This window comes from Apodemus sylvaticus, chromosome 13 (genome assembly GCF_947179515.1).
Source record: "Apodemus sylvaticus chromosome 13, mApoSyl1.1, whole genome shotgun sequence".
In the NCBI taxonomy this organism is placed as follows: domain Eukaryota; kingdom Metazoa; phylum Chordata; class Mammalia; order Rodentia; family Muridae; genus Apodemus; species Apodemus sylvaticus.
The window spans coordinates 94238917-94256860 of NC_067484.1; the positions used below are offsets into that span (position 1 = coordinate 94238917).

At 46.5% G+C, this 17944-nt stretch overlaps 1 long non-coding RNA gene across 1 annotated transcript; it reads right to left on the bottom strand.

The window, feature by feature from the left end:
- Positions 1–635: 635 nt before the first annotated feature.
- LOC127663930 (uncharacterized) lies at positions 636–16416 on the bottom strand. The gene is made up of 3 exons (XR_007973068.1): positions 16359–16416; positions 1425–1511; positions 636–852 (listed from the first exon to the last, which is right to left on the bottom strand). It is a non-coding gene; the product is annotated as an uncharacterized LOC127663930 (long non-coding RNA).
- Positions 16417–17944: the final 1528 nt, after the last annotated feature.

Below are 17944 nucleotides of genomic sequence, written 5' to 3' on the forward strand. Positions count from 1 at the left end.
TACTTCCTAACCTCCATGAGGTTAACCCACCTTCTGCCAACAATCCCAAATCATTGCTTACTGAATTCTATGTTCTACCTTGACTGTCCCGGACCCAGCTAAGCAGCCCTCTGGGCCGCACTCTCCCGGCTCCTTCACGTGGTGGTCACACCTCTCTGTCCTGTGCTCTTCTCAGGCATCTCTTCTCTCCTGCATGTTCTCCTGGCATGGAGGATCCCCCTTCTTCCACCTTCTCAGGTCCCAAGCCCAAAGTCCCGGCTCTGTCTGCCCTGCCCAGCCATTGGCTGCCTGCATCCTCATTTACCAATCAGAAGCAACTGAAGGCGGGGTCCCTCGGTGTCTTACATGTGGACTCTCTCATACAAACAATTTTGGGGGCCCAAATGAACATTAGAATACAAGCAACATTAGACCAAATCCACTACAGAAACACGTGGATCTTTATGAATTTGAGATCAGCCTATCACACATAGTGAGTTCTAGTCCAATCAGGGCTACACGGCAAGACTCCATCTCCATGCTGGCTGTGGCTATGGTGGGTCTATAGCATTTTGGGTATACCTTACCTGAAATGCTTTGCATTAGAACTATTTTAAGATGGTTACTTACACATAATGAGATATCTAGTGCTAGAGTTTAAGCCAAAATCAGTTTTATTTTTTATATATAGCCCTCCTTGCATGAAGATATATAACAATATTAAGCACCTGTGCTCCTACTGTGTTCTTTCTGAGGGCACATGTAGCAATTTCCACTGTTGGTCACTGTAGTACTCAGAAGGCTTCAGTTTGTGCTGTTTAGATGCCAGAGTTTATGGTTAGGAATACTTTCCACCTAAGATTTTGCAGGAGTCTTCAAGTAAAGGGGAAAAGAACAAGGGAGAGGGGAAAGGAAGAAGGTGGAGGAGAGAAGGGAAGAAATATTCAAATGAAGGAAAATAAAAGCAGCGTGGTGTGACAATACATTCAGTTTGGAAGCAGGATAAAAGTCAACTTTGAATCATTGCATCTCTACAGCGCTTTCACATCAGTGCTGTTTGCATAAGGGACGGTTCCTCCACAGCCTTTAGCAACTCATGAATCAACATTCTTATCCTCACTTACAGACAGCTATGGGGACAAATTAAATGAGCATGAAGGTGGGAGGAACAGACCTGAGCTCCCTCTCAGTCAGTGCACAAGCTCCCACAGGCACAGTGCTCACAGTTCAACCTTTGTCCTCTCACGGGAGCTTCAGGGAGCCAACAGAATATCATTTCCAGGTGTGAGCAACCAGCCCACTGTTACCTCTTCACCCCGATATTCAGATGTTAGCAGGATCCCCACCATTCTCTGACACATTGTACATTCAGCATGCAAAGCCAACTGGAAAGTCCCTGTTGCATGAATGTGGTAAAGTTGGATCCATCCCCATCCCAAACTTACCTCTCTGAACTAACAATTCTGAATCTGGAACACAGCCCCTTCACTCTGAAGACTTTTGTCAATAGATGTCATGGGAAGCTTTTGGAGCTGCAATGAAGGACAAGTGAGATCAGAGGCTTAAGGTGACACACAAATTATTGTATTTATTTCTAGACTTGCAGGCTACCTAGCACCAAGGAGGCAGCATGAATCATGTGGGCTTTGAAGGCTCTAGGAATAGTGCCACATACTATGGCACTATTCACTACGTGAATAAGCCTACCCATGCTCCATCCCACCATGGGGGTTAATATAAACCTAGACCATAATGTTAAAGGCTCTATAAAGTCCTGTGCCCATTGATCAGCCCTTGCTAATCAATACACTGGGTTGGAAAGCTTGATAATTACAATATGACCTCTCACTTAGAAGTATGAGACAAAAGGATTGTGAGTTTGAGGCCAGCCTGGGCTATATAGTGAGACCTTTCTCAAAGACAGACAAAAACCAAGCTATCACGTTAATATGGCTTCTGCTAAATGTTTCCTGTTCTCAGTGACTGGGGAGGAAACACTGTACACTTTTGGGGGACATTTTCAATATTAGAATGACACATCCCTTTCCCTAGGTCACTGAGTTGCTGCTCCACAGTCTTCTCCTCTATTATGTTCTTTGCCTCTACTTCAAAACAACCAACTCAAATCCTAAGATTGTCTGGCAGTTTAATATCAGTGGAAAGCCTGGTTTGAAAGTAAGGCTTGCAGGCAAGGGCAGAAAATTCAAATCTGACTGTGCCGTGAAGTGCATATAGTTCATAGTCCCACTTAATATAGCTGCTTAATGTATTAACTTGAATCCAAGGGAGACCAGCATTTCATCTATGGCTGCTTCATTTCAATTTTTGAAGGACCTGTCAAATCCCTACAATCCTTACCAGCAGGCTGCCTGAGCTGACTCTGCCACTTGGAGAGTAGAGATGGGTACATGTCCCCTGCCACCACCTCCCAGCCTGACTTCTGTAAGACCCTGGCCAGTCAACAGCTGGGCACCACTCCCACCCCAAACTCCTGTAAGACCCTGGCCAGTCAAAGGGAGAGTAGGCGACTGCTCCATAGGACTGTGTATTCTCAGTATGTACTGAGGGACAGCTTGCTTAGGATTCATGTCAACAAAGATTGTTTCTTGGCGTGCAGGACCTCTAGCTGCACTCTGGTCTAAATGGGACTTTCAAAAGAGCATGATTTGTTGCATAAACTTGGTCCTTTTTCACAATAATTAAGAGGAAGAATAAAAACTTCCAAGAAATCTGAAAGAGATGGGGAAAAAGAGAAAGAGGAAAGGAAGGGGAAAAGCAGAAGAAGGCAGGGTAGATGTGAAAGAAGAAGAAAAGTGAACACCTCAGAATGACTTGAGACTTAGTACTGACCTTGCACCATTTGAGGTGAAGGTCAGAGCCTCACACATCAGGGGCGTGGCAGTGTGTCCTGGGGGCAGTTGGAGCCAGACTCCGTCTGGAGCAGTTCAGCTCTTTGAAAAAGACCTGTGTTACATAATGTTTAAGGTACAGTGAAGATAGGCCTGGGGTTAAAAGAGGGCTCGATCCCAAATTCTCAGTGACTTCAAGCACCCAAGACCTGTGTTTCTTGACCAAGAACCATGGACGGGCTGTCTTCACAGTGAGATGAATATGTGAACATAAATAAAGTGCACAGAACAGAGGCTTGCACAGTAAGAAAGCACTATACAGTTGATCTCAAGTCTCATCGTCATTGCCAGCCTCACTGGAGACACGGCTCGTGAGTTTTGCTGTTTCTCCATGTATAAACATCTCTTTCCTGTGACAAGAAGCTGGTGGATACAGTGCAAACAAACAGAGTAGACCGAAGGAGGAAAGGCAAAGGCACATGGCAGGGATGGGAGAGAGAGGGCACCAAGTGAGCGTATCTCAGACTGAGTAAGGGAAATCAACTAACCTGACATTCACCTTGACATTTATTAAACATTTATTTGCCAGACTTTGTGCTAGACAGAGGGTAAAAGCAGGGTCAAAGATGAATAGACAGGATGTCAGGCTCAGCTACAGTCCTTAACCTGAATCTCAGGTCAGCCAGACTCACTGCTCTGTGCTGTGTGGCATCCATGTCTCCATTTGCAAAGTTGGTGTCTCTTCATGTCCTGCCTTCCACCACCCAACCCTTACCTGTCTTTAGGTACAATCCCCAAACCTCCTGTAACCAAAGAAATCCTGCCTACCCTGCTCTTACCTGTCCTGACCCACAGGACAGTCAACAGGGTTCCTGGAGCTACCTAGGAAGGGGGCAGGGGGTAGGGGGGCAAGAAACACAAAGAGGCAGACAGCAAGTCAGTATTCCGATCAAGCTGTCACACGTTAATTTTCACACAAGGCGTTATAAAGGCAAGCAAGCAGGTGTGGGGAAGGGTAAAGGGGGAAAGTCATTGCATTCGGGAACAATCTCAGGGGGCTAGCATCATATCTCAGGAACAGTTTCTCAGAATTGTCTCTCAGGGGCACCTTAGCCACTTGACAAATTTGAAGGACTGTCATCAGAGAAAAGGTTGCATTTCAGGCTAGTCACCCAAGTGAATATCTCTGTTATATACTCCTAAGCATACACATGTGTACACAGACACGAATGACACAGCCAATGGTGGCTAGGGACCACAGTCAGGCTAATAGCACAGGCCAAGAGTGAGCAGAGCTAGGTTCAATGCCAGGTCTGCCCTGATGTGATCTTCAGACCTTTGCTATTCCGGCTCTGGATTGGGGTGATACTATGCATTTGTCTTACAAGATGATAAGCAAGGTAAGTGCCCAGCTTGTACAGCCACGGCTAATGATAATTATTCTAATTTCATTTTTCTTAAAAATTATTTGAAAATTTTATAGGTGTATGTGCACACCTATAGTATGTATGTGTGCCCCTGGAGGCCAGAAGAGGACATCAGCTGTCCTGAGTTACTGGGTCTTGGGAGCTGCACAGTGAGGGTTCTGGGAACTTAGGTCCACTGAAAGAGCAGCAAAGGCTCTTAACTGGTGAGCTATGTCTTCAACCCCCTAAACTCCTTTCTTGATCTACGTCACTAATGACTTTCGAGTATGAAATCACACAGAAGGCAGAGAGGGCAAAAGCAGTTTTTTTCCTTTATTTTTTTATTCGATATATTTTTTATTTACATTTCAAATGATTTCCCCTTTTCTGGCCCCCCACTCCCCGAAAGTCACATAAGCCCCCTTCCCTCCCCGTTTTCCTGCCCACCCCTTCCCACTTCCCTGCTCTGGTTTTGCCCTATACTCTACACTGAGTCTTTCCAGAACCAGGGGTCACTCCTCCATTCTTGTACCTCATTTGATGTGTGGATTATGTTTTGGGGATTCCAGTTTTCTAGGTTAATATAAGTGCATACCATGAGTGATCTTGTGAGACTGGGTTACCTCACTTAGTATGATGTTCTCCAGATCCATCCATTTGCCTAAGAATTTCATGAATTCATTGTTTCTAATGGCTGAATAGTACTCCATTGTGTACATACCACATTTTTTACATCCATTCTTCTGTTGAGGGATACCTGGATTCTTTCCAGCTTCTGGCTATTACAAATAGGGCTGCTATGAACATAGTGGAGCACGTATCCTTATTACATGCTGGGGAATTCTCTGGGTATATGCCCAGGAGTGGTATAGCAGGATCCTCCAGAAGTGAGGTACCCAGTTTTCTGAGGAACCGCCAGACTGATTTCTAGAGTGGTTGTACCAATTTGCAACCCCACCAGCAGTGGAGGAGTGTTCCCCTTTTCCACATCCTCACCAACACCTGCTGTCTCCTGAATTTTTAATCTTAGCCATTCTGACTGGTGTAAGGTGAAATCTCAGGGTTGTTTTGATTTGCACTTCCCTAATGACTAATGAAATTGAGCATTTTTAAAGATGCTTCTCTGCCATCCGAAGTTCTTCAGGTGAGAATTCTTTGTTTAACTCTGTACCCCATTTTTTAATAGGGTTGTTTGGTTTTCTGGAGTCTAACTTCTTGAGTTCTTTATATATATTGGATATTAGCCCTCTATCTGATGTAGGATTGGTGAAGATCTTTTCCCAATTTGTTGGTTGCCGATTTGTCCTTTTGATGGTGTCCTTTGCCATGCAGAAACTTTGTAATTTTATGAGGTCCCACTTGTCAATTCTTGATCTTAGAGCATACGCTATTGGTGTTCTGTTCAGGGACTTTCCCCCTGTACTGATGTCCTCAAGGGTCTTCCCCAGTTTCTTTTCTATTAGCTTCAGAGTGTCTGGCTTTATGTGTAGGTCCTTGATCCATTTAGAGTTGAGCTTAGTACAAGGAGACAAGGATGGATCAATTCTCATTCTTCTGCATGCTGACCTCCAGTTGAACCAGCACCATTTGTTGAAAAGGATATCTTTTTTCCATTGGATGTTTTCAGCCCCTTTGTTGAGGATCAAGTGGTCATAGGTATGTGGGTTCATTTCTGGATCTTCAATCCTGTTCCATTGATCTGCCTCAAAAGCAGTTTTCTAACATCACTGGTTCTGCAGCTGTGTGATGCTGGTCAAGTCATACAACCTCCCCTGAGAACCTCTCCTTTATTTCGTCAACTATGAAACTAGTCTTCCCATTTAAGTTTCTCTGAAACTTTGAAAGAGGTAAATGAGATCATCTATGCAAGGATTGAATGAAAGGCTCAGCACACTGTAACCATGCACAGTGCTGATAGTTACATTTTTCTCAAAAATACTAAAGAGTGATGTCATGCCATGAGAATTTCACATCCTTGGGAAAACCCTCATTATCTTCTTCTTGTGATCAGCATTGTCGAGTGAGCCGTTAGAATCACTTATTCCACAAAGGGCTTACTCGGTGTGCTAAGTGAAAAGGGCAATCTCATGGCCTTCATTTCCCAGATATCGGTGGGAAAGTAGCATGGGGTGTGTTTGTAGCCATCTCATGATTCCCTTCTAACTCTGTCAGAGCAGGAAGATAGCACAGTGCTTCACACAGACTCCTTCTGCATAAAGGGTTCCAAGCTCCCAAACTGCTTACCCATGGCCTCTGAAGGAAAGTAGCTGGTAATCATATAGACAAAAGCATCCTTGGACAGCTTCAGCTGATCCACCCATTATTCCAACATGGTGTAATCCCTCTGGATTATTTACTTAGGTACACTGCATGCCTCTGGGCTAGCTCCTTCTGCTCTACTCCCTGCTGAGGGTCAAATGGCTCTTTGGGGATGTTCTTACACAGCATGCCATACAGCCTTGTGTGCTGAAGGGGACTGAAAAGAACACCATGGTGTTCATTCCAACTGCTTTCTCCAAGTCCTTGTGTTTAGTTAAGGCCGGCCCTTCCATCTTTCACCAGCTTGTGTAGGGGGCAGGCACTGAACGAGACGTTCTGAGAGGGAGCTGGTTTTTAGTTGCTAGGGAAGCAACTAGAGCGATTTAGCGACTAGCAAAGTGGTGACTGTGTTATTTCGGTCATGCCTAAGGAACTTGGAAAAGAGTTAGAAAATAGGGGGAAAGTAGCACAGTGACAGCTTGGCAGCCAAACAAAAGGAAACCAAGAAAAACAACTCAGTCTGAGAGAGGACTGAGGAGGCGCTGGAGAAGAGGGGCATCAGTTTGACAACTTGGCCGGAATCTGGACACTGTAAGAGACAATTTAGTGCTGGGTCATGCCCTAGGCTGAATTTATTGATGCTTTCCTTGTTAACTTGCCTCATGTTTAAAGTCAAAACTGCCATGGCTCCAAGAGGCTTTTATCTTTGTCATTTGTATAATCAGTCTCAAAATACTTATTTCCAAGCGAGGGACACAACACCCCTCTTCTCAGGTGAGGAATGCTAGACTTGAAGGATGTCGGGGATGAATGACGCTTTAAGGGTTGTGAGTTTGGGGCGATTCTGCATGAGGTTTGTGCTCTAAGGAAATGCTCCAGGGATGAAGGGTGAAGGAGTGCTCCCTGGTGCACTGGCCCACCAAAGCCTCATGGATTAGGACACACCTGAAAGCAGGTTAAGGGCACAGACCAGTGCTCGCCAAGCTGGCTGCAGACAGGATGGCCACGCCCTTCCCACCTGTCCTGGCTTGTGGATGCCCAACAAGAAGGGACAGGATTCCACTTTCTGTTGCTGCACAGGGAGATGAGTTAACCTTCAGGTGAAGCCACTTTTAGGAGTAGTGAAGTTTACTCCTGAGCCAAAGATAACATGACAAGAAGAAACCAGCACGCGGTCCACAAGAGATCTTGGTGCAGCGCTAAGATGGGGAACCTGGGGACGTCCAGGTGGCCAAGGACTCCCTCCAGTCCAGCTGCTCCTACTGAAGCACAATTAGCAAAGTAGCCGTGCTGCCCGAGGCTAACAGACATACAGCACGGAAGAACTCGCCCTGCATTCCCAGCGGAGCTCTACAAAGACGACCCCCGCGGGTGCTGGGCGCAGCCCACCGCCCCTCCCCCGTTGCCCCTCCCCCCAACCCCCCCCCCCCGCCCCGCCACCTTACCGCCTGGCAACCTGTACTTGACCCCCCACCCCCACCCTGCAAGCCTGGCATGGCTTACCTGGCCGTCCAGCCAGAGCCGACTGCACAGACTGGACGGGCCTGAGGCCCGACAGTGTCTCCGCGTGAAAGTCGCAGAAGTCTGGACATTTGGTTTCACCATAGGGAAGGGGGGTGTGGAAAGCAGGGATGGATCACAAGCCCACTTTTGTCTCCAAATGAGGAGACATTTGGATCAATGAAAGAAGAGGGACAGGGGGACAGGGGGACCCCATAGGCCGTCTCTCAGTGGTGGCAGGTAACCCCAGCAGCCTGGGGTTGATCAAACCTTTGTGCCTTGATCTCCCCAACTGGTCTAGCCACTTTTTATAATTCTAAACCTGTCTCATTTGTCCAAGAAGAAAATTACTCCGCTTAACTAGAAAACAGCTTAGAGACACTCTAGAGAGCTAACACCAGAACCCAGCGAAGTTTATTTACCTTTATTATGCTTTCTGAGATTGTTTATTTCTTTAGAAATGTAGCTGATGACAGTGCTGGTCTGTGAGTGTTTCCTGGTGTTTCTAAGAACTTGAGCTTTTATTTCCAAATTCAGTCTGCAGTTCTTCCAACAAGCCTTTCTTCTTTCTAGAATGTTGGACTCAGCATGAGCAGTCTTATTTTCCTCAAGCCTTTGGTCAGACCGTATACCTTTTCCTTAGAGTAGAAGACAGCCTTTAAAAGCACGTGCGGGGGGTGGGGAGGGGGTGTCCCACTTTGCTATTGCAGCCTGGAAAAAGAAACTTAGATTTTACATTGAGATTTTTTAATCCGAAATGTAATCTCTCCTGTCCTAAAATTGGATGCAAAGATCATTTCAAAACTGAGGACTCCACACTCTTAACATTGTGATTCTTAATTCTAAGTGGGGAGAAAGAACACAAGCTCTTCTGGACACACCACAGAAATGTTACATGTGGCTAGCTTCCTTCCCCCACCCCACCCCCCTTCCCTCAAGAGACTGACAAGAAGGACTGTGTGTTTGTGACATTTGTCATTTTATAATAAGTGAAAGGTACTAGATTCCAAATCATTCCAAAACAAGGTAGAAAGATGACATTGCAGGATCGTGATGATGCAGCTTCCAAACTGTGCCTATCATCATGGAGGTCGACTCTGGACCGCACTCCTGTCCTTCCCCTGTGTTCCCTCTACAATCTGTAGCTTCCCCAGGCTGGCCCCATCCGAAAGCTCAAGCCTCCTCCTCCCGCTGCTGCTGCTCCCCAGAGACTGTCCTTGCAGTAGGATGTTGTCCTGACCTTGTGAGCCAGCCATTTAGGGAGAGGGACAGTCTGTGCCCTCACTGGAGTTCTCTGAGTTCATTTCTCCATGTCCGTTGGTAATCACAAGAAAACCAGCTGGGAAGGGGAAGAGGAAGTGAAAAAGGAAGATTCTGAGAGCAGGGCCAACGAGGAACTGCAGCTGCTTTGGTGACAAAGAACAATGAGACTTGGATTTCCTTGAAGAAATTGTTGAGTTGAAGGTGACATTTGGAGCACTCCAGCCAACCTCTGCTCTTAAGTTCCTGCCTCCTTTCACTTTGAGAAGTTCCTATCCAAGGCCAGGACTCTGACCCACATCCCAGGGTCAGATGACTCATTTCTGCATCACCTCTGTGGACCAGTTTTGGTACTTGCAAAAATGGGTTTGGTGACAGCTACATCTCTGAAGAGTTTCTGGGGTTGACCTAAGGCTTAGAAGGTATTGTGGGCAGCTTTCTAAGGACTTCCATTCATGGTTTTGCTCTGGCTTTATCTCCCTTGGCCGGGCTGTTTGCTCTATTTTCTGTAGCTTCTTGTCTCTTTGAACAAGGATCCGACTACATCTTCTCTGCTCTTAGCCTATGAGTCTATCCACCACACTCGCTCCCTAGCCTAAGTGCCTACTGGGGATAGGAAAGCCCCACTGCCGCAGGCTCAGCATCCCCACACCAACTCTGAGGACTAAAGATCTATGAAGAGCCTATTCCACAAGAAACAAAAGCAACCACAGATCATTGCTTTTTACCCCTCAAATCTTTGAAAAAAGAATTTTTTCTTTGTTGTTTTTTCTTGTGGTTTTCCCTTCTAAGAATGGTAGAAGAAGCCTGTGCGTTGAGAGAGGATGGCCCTCTGTCACTTTCCAGATGTCTTTCCTCTCTCAGATGCAATGTAAGACGAGCCCATTCTATGGGCTTTCTGAGTGAGTCCCCAGGCAGAGCCCATAGAAAGTCTTCTACAGGACCTGGAAAAAAAATTCATGGGGCCTGGCTGTCAGTGACGGGGTAAAGGCAGCTCTAGTCTGCACAGACACAAAGATGTTGTCCACTCTTGGAGCCACAAGCTTATGGTCAACACCAGTTCCCAGTTACCCCTGAGTGTGAGGGTGTTTGTGGAAAACTAGCGACGGAGGATCCTGTTCTTCTGTTGCAAAGCCAACCATTTTCATGATGTCCATCCTTTCCCACCAAACGGGTTCAAATCTAGAAGTTATTTAAAGCATTAAAAATAAAGCATTAACCTTTCAAGATAGTTCTTCTTTAGCACCTTAGTAATGATCTGAGGTCAAAAGAATTTCCTTTGGAAATGATCAGTAGTGTGAATTATGTCTTTTCATTTTTAGCACAATAGAATATTGGTGCCTTCATTTTTTGCATGTAACTATGTCTTAGCTAGGGTTTCTATTGCTGTGATAAAACATTATGACCAAAAAACAAGATGGGGAGGAGGGCTGGTAAGTCGACTCAGCGCGTAAGAGCACTGACACGTAAGGTCCTGAGTTCAAATCCCAACAACAACATGGTGGCTCACAACCATCCGTAATGAGATCTGATGCCCTCTTCTGGTGTGTCTAAAGAAAGCTACACTGTACTTACATATAGTAAATAAATAGATCTTTAAAAAAGAAAAAAACAAGTTGGGGATAAAAGGGTTTATTTGACTTGCACTTCCATATTACTGTTCATCATTGAAGGATATCAGGACCTGGACATCAACTCCTGGAGGCAGGAGTTGATGCAGAGGCCATGGAGGTTGTTGTGTACTGGCAACTCTCCCTGGCTTGCCCAGCCTACTTTCTTATAGAATCCAGGACCACCAGCCCAGGAGTAGAATCACCCAAATCAACCACTGCTTAAGAAAATTCTTTATAGCTGGGTCTTCTGGAGGCATCTCTTCAGCTGAGGTTCCCTCCTTCAGATAACTCTAGCCTGTGTCAAGCTGACATAAAGCTATCCAGCACACACTTCTATACACACATGGAGCAACTGTCACGTGTGACAGTCACCCGGTCAGATGTTGTCCCCCCACTAACTGTGGCACCTGATCTGATCCTAAAACTTAATATAGTCTGTTAGGTTGACTCTACCTTAGTGAAATAAAAAGTAATGATCTCAGCTATCATTTCCATGTGCCTGATTAATGCCTTTAACTGAATTAAGTCATGGTTGACACTCTCCTCAGCAAACACTGCTACTATCCCATCCTACAGATGATGAGAAGGAAGCACAGAGACATTAGCTAACTCACCAAATGTCACACAGTAACTAAGGATTAGAGGTAAGAGTTGAACTTGGACATTCAATAACTAGAGTTTGTGTTCCTAACCTTCGTAAAATCCCACAGTGCTCAGTTTAAGCAGGAAATCCATGTCTTTGTTGGACTGAAATGTAAAATGTTGCAGAGACATTGCTAAGAGAAAAGGCTCAGGGTGCCAGGGTACGTAGTCCAGCCTTGACTGATACACATTTGTTCAGTGGGTAACCTTGGCTTTTCTTATTTATCTATTCATATATTTATTTATTTAAACGTGGTCTTGTTATATAAAGAACCTGGTCTCCTTTTTTGGCTTCCCAAGGGCACACATGCACAGCATACAGTTATACACACACACACACACACACACACACACACACTACTGAGACCTTGTGAATCCTGGCCACAGCTTGGAACTCAACGTTTCTCTGTAGCTGGCTACAGCCAATCATCAATCGTGGCCAGGGAAATCTGGCTTCTAGATGCCAGGAGCTTTACCTGATGAAGTGAGTTTACATCAGTGCCATTACTGGTAGACAGATCTCCTGCTTCTTATCTCTTCCCTGCACCCTGCATGGGAATCAGAACGCCTGTTTGCAAGTTTGTGCTCAGAGAGCATAAGAAGATGCCCTTCCTTCTGCCATTTGGGCCTTGCTTCCCTTGCTCTCTGTAGAGTCTCCTCTTTGCTGTCTTTCCCTAGTGCTGAAGACTGAACTCCCTTGAAGTCCCTGCTGTACCGTTGTCTATCTGTTATCAATAACTTTTAATAAACATCTTCCCCCAACAATCTGTTTCAGTATCCCTTTGGCACTCCCATCTGAGACCTTTAAGTTACCACTACCATTCCCAGGGTATGGATTAAGGACTGTTTTGTGAGAATTTTGGCTCAAGATCTCCACGCTTGGAAGGGAGAGGCCTGAGTTCCAAGCTCATGTCTCATTGCTCTCTGATCTGGAGCCCCAAAGCATTCTGGACTCGCCCCAGAGTGTGGACAAGACTTTGAGGTACATAACAGAGGCAACAAAATGATATCAGGGTCTTGGGGCTGCTGGGAGTAAGTCATTTCAGTTTCTATTACTGTAATTCAGCTCAGAGGATCAGGCTACCCTGTTGGTAACATGAAACCCAAGCTCCAGTACACACAGCCTTGGTCTGCAGTCAGACATGCTGTGCCTGACAGCTCAAAGGGGCCATTCTGGATTGGTGAATAAGGCAAACAGAAGCCCTAATTATTACAGTTAACTCAATTTAATTAAAACCATAAATACAAACCGCAGTTCTGAGGTGTCCACTGACCACTTTGCTTAGGGGAGTCAGCCAGGCTCTTAACAGATGGGCAAGGATCCAGGTGGCCACACCCTTAGCCTGCCCCAAAGGGCCTCTTACCTTCATTCAGCTTGGTTGCTCCCAAATGTTTGGATTCCTCCTCTGGACTCTGTGGTTTTGGGGGTGATTTGGGGGGTTCTTTTCACCTATCATCAGTATCTCTCAATACTCTGACACGCCCCCCTTTTGCACTTTCCTGGTTCCCCTTTCTGCCAGCCACCTGGAACTCATCAAAACCTCAAATGTGCTAGAAAAGCTGTGTGACTTCCTGTGCTAGATCTAGATCTCTGTAATATCAGTTCATTGCAAAGACCCCAAGCAAAGAAGCTATGGTGTGGAAACTTAGATGCTTACAGTCCCCCATGTTGTCCAGCCTAAGTACCTCTCCAGCCCCACCCCTGCCAGTCTCGGTACCCCTCCAGCTCCACCCCTGCCAGCCTCAGTACCCCCTCCAGACCCACCCTTGAAAACTTCAGTACTCCTTCCGTCCCACCTCTGCCATCTTCCAAGTTCATCATTACATGTTGTTTTTCTTACTGTTTTGGCCTTGGCATCTGCCATTTGGAACACCTCCCACCATGCCCACCTCTCACCAGCCTCCTGCTGTGTCAGCCTCTGGGTTTCCATCTAAATGGTTTTCTTCTGGGACACATACTTGGCCTACCAAGTCTTGATGGGATCCCATTTATTCATTCCCACTGTACCCTGCACTGAGAACTTGACACCATGTCGTTGGCTAGTAACACTGTTATCACGCTTAATTTACATTCCACTTGGGACCACAGGCTCCACAGAGGCAGAATGGTACCTTTCTTATTTATCTTTATACCTTAGTACTGGAAACAATAATAGATACACAATAGGTGTCAAGTGGCTGGCTAGAGAGCAAGTTGGAGAAAACAGTGGAATCGTTACTTTTCTCATTGCTAAAACAATAAAAGCACCTGATAAAAGCAGCTAAGGGAGAATTGTTTTGGCTCATAGTTTGGGAGGGTACAGTCCATCGTGACAGGGAAGCACAGCACACATGAGCCCCTGGCCACACTGAGTCTGCAGACAGGAAGTAGATGAGTACTGACAGTCCACAAGCCTCTGCTCTCTAACACAGCACACCCAGGATTGCAGCCTATGTAATAGTACCACTCAGACTTAGCAGAGTTTCCTTCCCCAGGTAAATCTCTATGGAAATACTCTCTCTAGTATGTCTAGGGGTGTCTTCCAAGTGATTCTAAGTCCTCTTGGGCTGCCTGTCAGGATTATCCATGATGCTTAGGGAATGGTGGTATGAGGAAAGATGCAGGACATCAACCAGAACCATCTTGGAAGTGGGAACCTCATTTGAGAAATGTCACCACCAGACTGGCCTGTGGTGCATTTTCTTGATGGATGATTAATATGGAGGATGGGAGGGTAAAGCTCAGCACAAGCAGTGCTACTCCTGGGCTCGTGGTTCCAGGGGCCTATAAGGAAGCAGTCTGAGCAAGGTATGAAGAGAAAGGCAGTAAGCAGCACCCATTCATGGCCCCTGTATCAGCTCCTGCCTCCAGGTTCCTGCTCTGCTTGAGTTCCTGCTCTGAGTTCCCTCAGTGACAGAGTGTAGCCTGGAACTATAAGCTAAAATAAATCCTCCTCACCAAGTTGCTTTTGGCCATGCCACAGTAATCTAATTAAGACAGAGTATGCAGGATTGGATGATGAGTTGCCTCAGAGGCTGTGCTTGAAAGCAGACACAACAGAGGCAAGGAAGGCAAGCAGACAAAGAGGTGTGGCCTAAGAGAGAATGCTCACAGAGAAGAGCTGCAGAAACGCCTCAAACCACTCCCACAAAACCGGAGAAGGCTGGGTATCCTAACGCGGCTGAATTCTCTTAAAGAGGAAGCACACAACTCCAGCCAGTCCAAACCACCTTGCATCCTAGCATAGCAACGAGACAGCAATGTCAAACAAAGCTAGCAACACCTCTGCGTTGGCCATTTCTTTATCCGTGTAACTGGCATCTCTTTGTATCTTGAAGCAAAGGAGACACTTCTGGAGACATTAAGCGACATAAGAGTCGCAAAGAGGCCCAAGCTGTCTCATTGCTGGATTGGTGAGTGTCTGCTGCACCAGACACAGGCTGGCACTTTCTCCCCTGAGCTGTCAGTGTCCTCTGTGGAGGTTGCTCTCAGAAGTCACACGGCCCACCACACCTGCCCAGAAACTGTCAGAATCTGCAGCTGCAGGGCAGTCCAGAAGCAGGCTCATATGCAGGAGAAAACTATTCCATTACTTAGCCCCTGAGCAGGACAACCTAGTCATGTGCCCTTCATGTCCCCTCGAGGCCTCTGCAGGGCTTTGCTCCAGTCTCCCCTTTGCCTAACAGCTTTCCATGCTGATCCCATGCTTCAGACCCCTGCTTGTTTTGCTGGGAACACCTATACAAAAAGGAAAAGATGGGGAAAAGAACCAGCATTGCCCAAGAAGCCTCATCTCGAGTCCTTCTAGCCAAGGAGGCCAGCTTATGGCAGTGTCCCCAAAGTTCATAGCAGAAGCAATAACACTTTGCTACAAAGGCTTCGTCTGGTCATGCCTTTCCTCAGTTGTCACACACCTAGTGTTTTCATTAAAGCTGTGATCAGAGGCTGGGTGTGGTAGTGCCCAATTGCAGAATTTAGGAAACCAAAGCAAGAGGATCACGAGGTGACCAGTTCAAGGCCAGCCTGGGCTACTTACTAAGTAAGCCCATCCCCCATCCTATCCCAAAACTCTTAATAATCATCAGAGTAAAGGACATATGCTAAGAATAACTTCCAACCCCCAAAGGGTTGTTTAAAGAATGAATTTTATTATTTTTAAATTGTGTGTACAGACAGGTTTGTACACATGAGACCAGAGACATTGTAGAGGCCAGAGGCATTGATTCTGAAGGAACTGGAGACACAGGTGACGGGAACTCCTATAGGTGGGTGCTAGGAACTGAACTTGCATACTCCTATCTGCTGGGCCATCTCTCTAAGCCCCCTAAAGGTATGTATGTGTTTGTTAGTTTGTTTCTGAACGATGTTCAGTATCTCACATCTGAGAGAGAGCAGCTGCCCAGGGAGATTTCAAAGACTTCTGAGCATTTGTGATTTGAGCCCTCACACTTCCCCTGGGCCAATGAGGGTTCTCTGCTGAGTGTCAGGGAAGCTTCACATGTGATACTATCCCAACTTCCCCAAGAATGTGGCTGCTTTTCAAATGCTCTCAGGGAGAGTGGGTTGCATTTAGGGTGTGTCTATTTAATCTAAAGGAAAAACAGACAGGGCAGTGAAAGGTCAGCAGCCCTCATTTGGTGTGCCCGGTGTTTCCCAAAGGAAACATTTCATATATCCCTATCTTAAGGTAGCATCGCCCCTAACACAGGACATCACAAGGTTTCCAGAGAGTGCAATGCTCACTGCAGACAGGACACAGCTGCCCTTGCAGCATGTGGCTGGGAAGCTGAGACAGACAGATGGGGCAGTGATCCTGAGCCTGCGCCTTCAGGGATAATAATATCACAGAGGGACTGAAGCCCACACTCACCCTTTCTTCGAAGGACAGACCCTCCTCATCATCGGCTCTTCTGTTACTCTCAGGCCTCCATTAGCTCATCAGCTGACACAGTTCCTGCCCACAGGCTCCCTGACCTCACAATGCCTCTCAAGCTCTCTCTGCTTGTGCCTGGCTGGCTACATAATCTGTCTTTTGGGGCCCTGCCCAAACAAACTTCCTCTTGCTCCACGGTAAGACCCAGTCATTAGGCCTACTTCTGCCTCTCGTGTCCACACTTGCTTCCGTCTGTTACCCGTGGTTGCTGCTCAACCTTTGTGATGAGCCATCTTCTCCTGCTCGAGGCCCATAAGCAGGTCCTCCAGCGTCACTCATCTGTCCCTCTGGACAAGATGCTCAGCCTCTGCCTCAACACTCCTCGTTGACCATATCCATTCTCTCTGTTTTCAAAGAACAATGAATCTCCCACCCTTGCTTTCTCACCCTCTCTCTTTGCCTAAAACAGGCAAAGAATGGGTGACTTACCAGATGAGGTGCTCTGAGGTGGCAGTAGGGTCTCGTGGTGTCATCAGAATGTCAGAGACATCTCCACCTCTCTTGTCCGTATCAGCTAAGATGGCAGCTTCCCAGAAAGGGATTTCTGAGTAACCCATGCTCCCTCTACTTCCTTGGACTTTCCCATGCAAAGCTAAAAATAGCAACCTGTCTGTTCTTAAACTAAAATGCAGAAGCTGCCTCCCCAGAGTCTGCTTCTCAATGGCCTTCCTGCTCATTGTGTGGCTCAAACCCTAGGAGGCAACAGAAACAGCATGAAGGAACAGGAAGGGACTCTCAGGAAGGCTTGAGTTGCATCCATGTCACCCCAGGTAGCGGCTCTAAGAGCAGAGTAGAAGTTGGAATTCTCAGATGACCTGGCAGCCAGTTGGGGCTTTCCAACAGGCTTCACCGGTGAGTTTAGCTCTGCAGAGTCAGCTGAGAGGAAGAATCCATCTCACGGGCAGCTGTGCTCCCTGGGAGGCATCCTCAGACTCTGGAGATGTGTGTCAAATGGGAAGCAATGCTTGGAAGTTCTCGGCTTGTGCTAAAGAACGTTGATGTGTGTGGCCCCATGGTACAGGCAGACAATGCAGTGGCTCCAATCCTGACATCCCTTTCTTTGCCTTATCTGTGAAATCCTCCTGGCAATTCTGTCTGCACAGAGAATTGGTGTTTCATTAGGTATGGCTTTAATGCCTATCTGTTATGCTATTTTAAAAGTAGATATGTAAGTATATATGCATCTGTGTGTGTGTGTGTGTGTGTGTGTGTGTGTGTGTGTGTGTGTGTGTTTGTGTGTGCATGTGTGCATGTGTTCCCTAGGGAGCAGTGATAGTCACTGCAATGTGGAGGAAACACAAGTTTGAGTCAGAGGGACTCAGCTCCTCAGTCCAGCAGGGATTCAGGCTATGTGACAAACCTCTCTAAGACTCCTGTGGAAGATGTGTTCAATAATGGGGGAGCAGAGAGAAATGGTCCCTTCCTAGATTTGTCTACAGTAGGGAATTTCTGGTTCTTCTCTTGGAAAAAAACTTAGAAAAAATTAGATCAAGCTTCAGAAATACATTTTTAGAGGTTCTTGG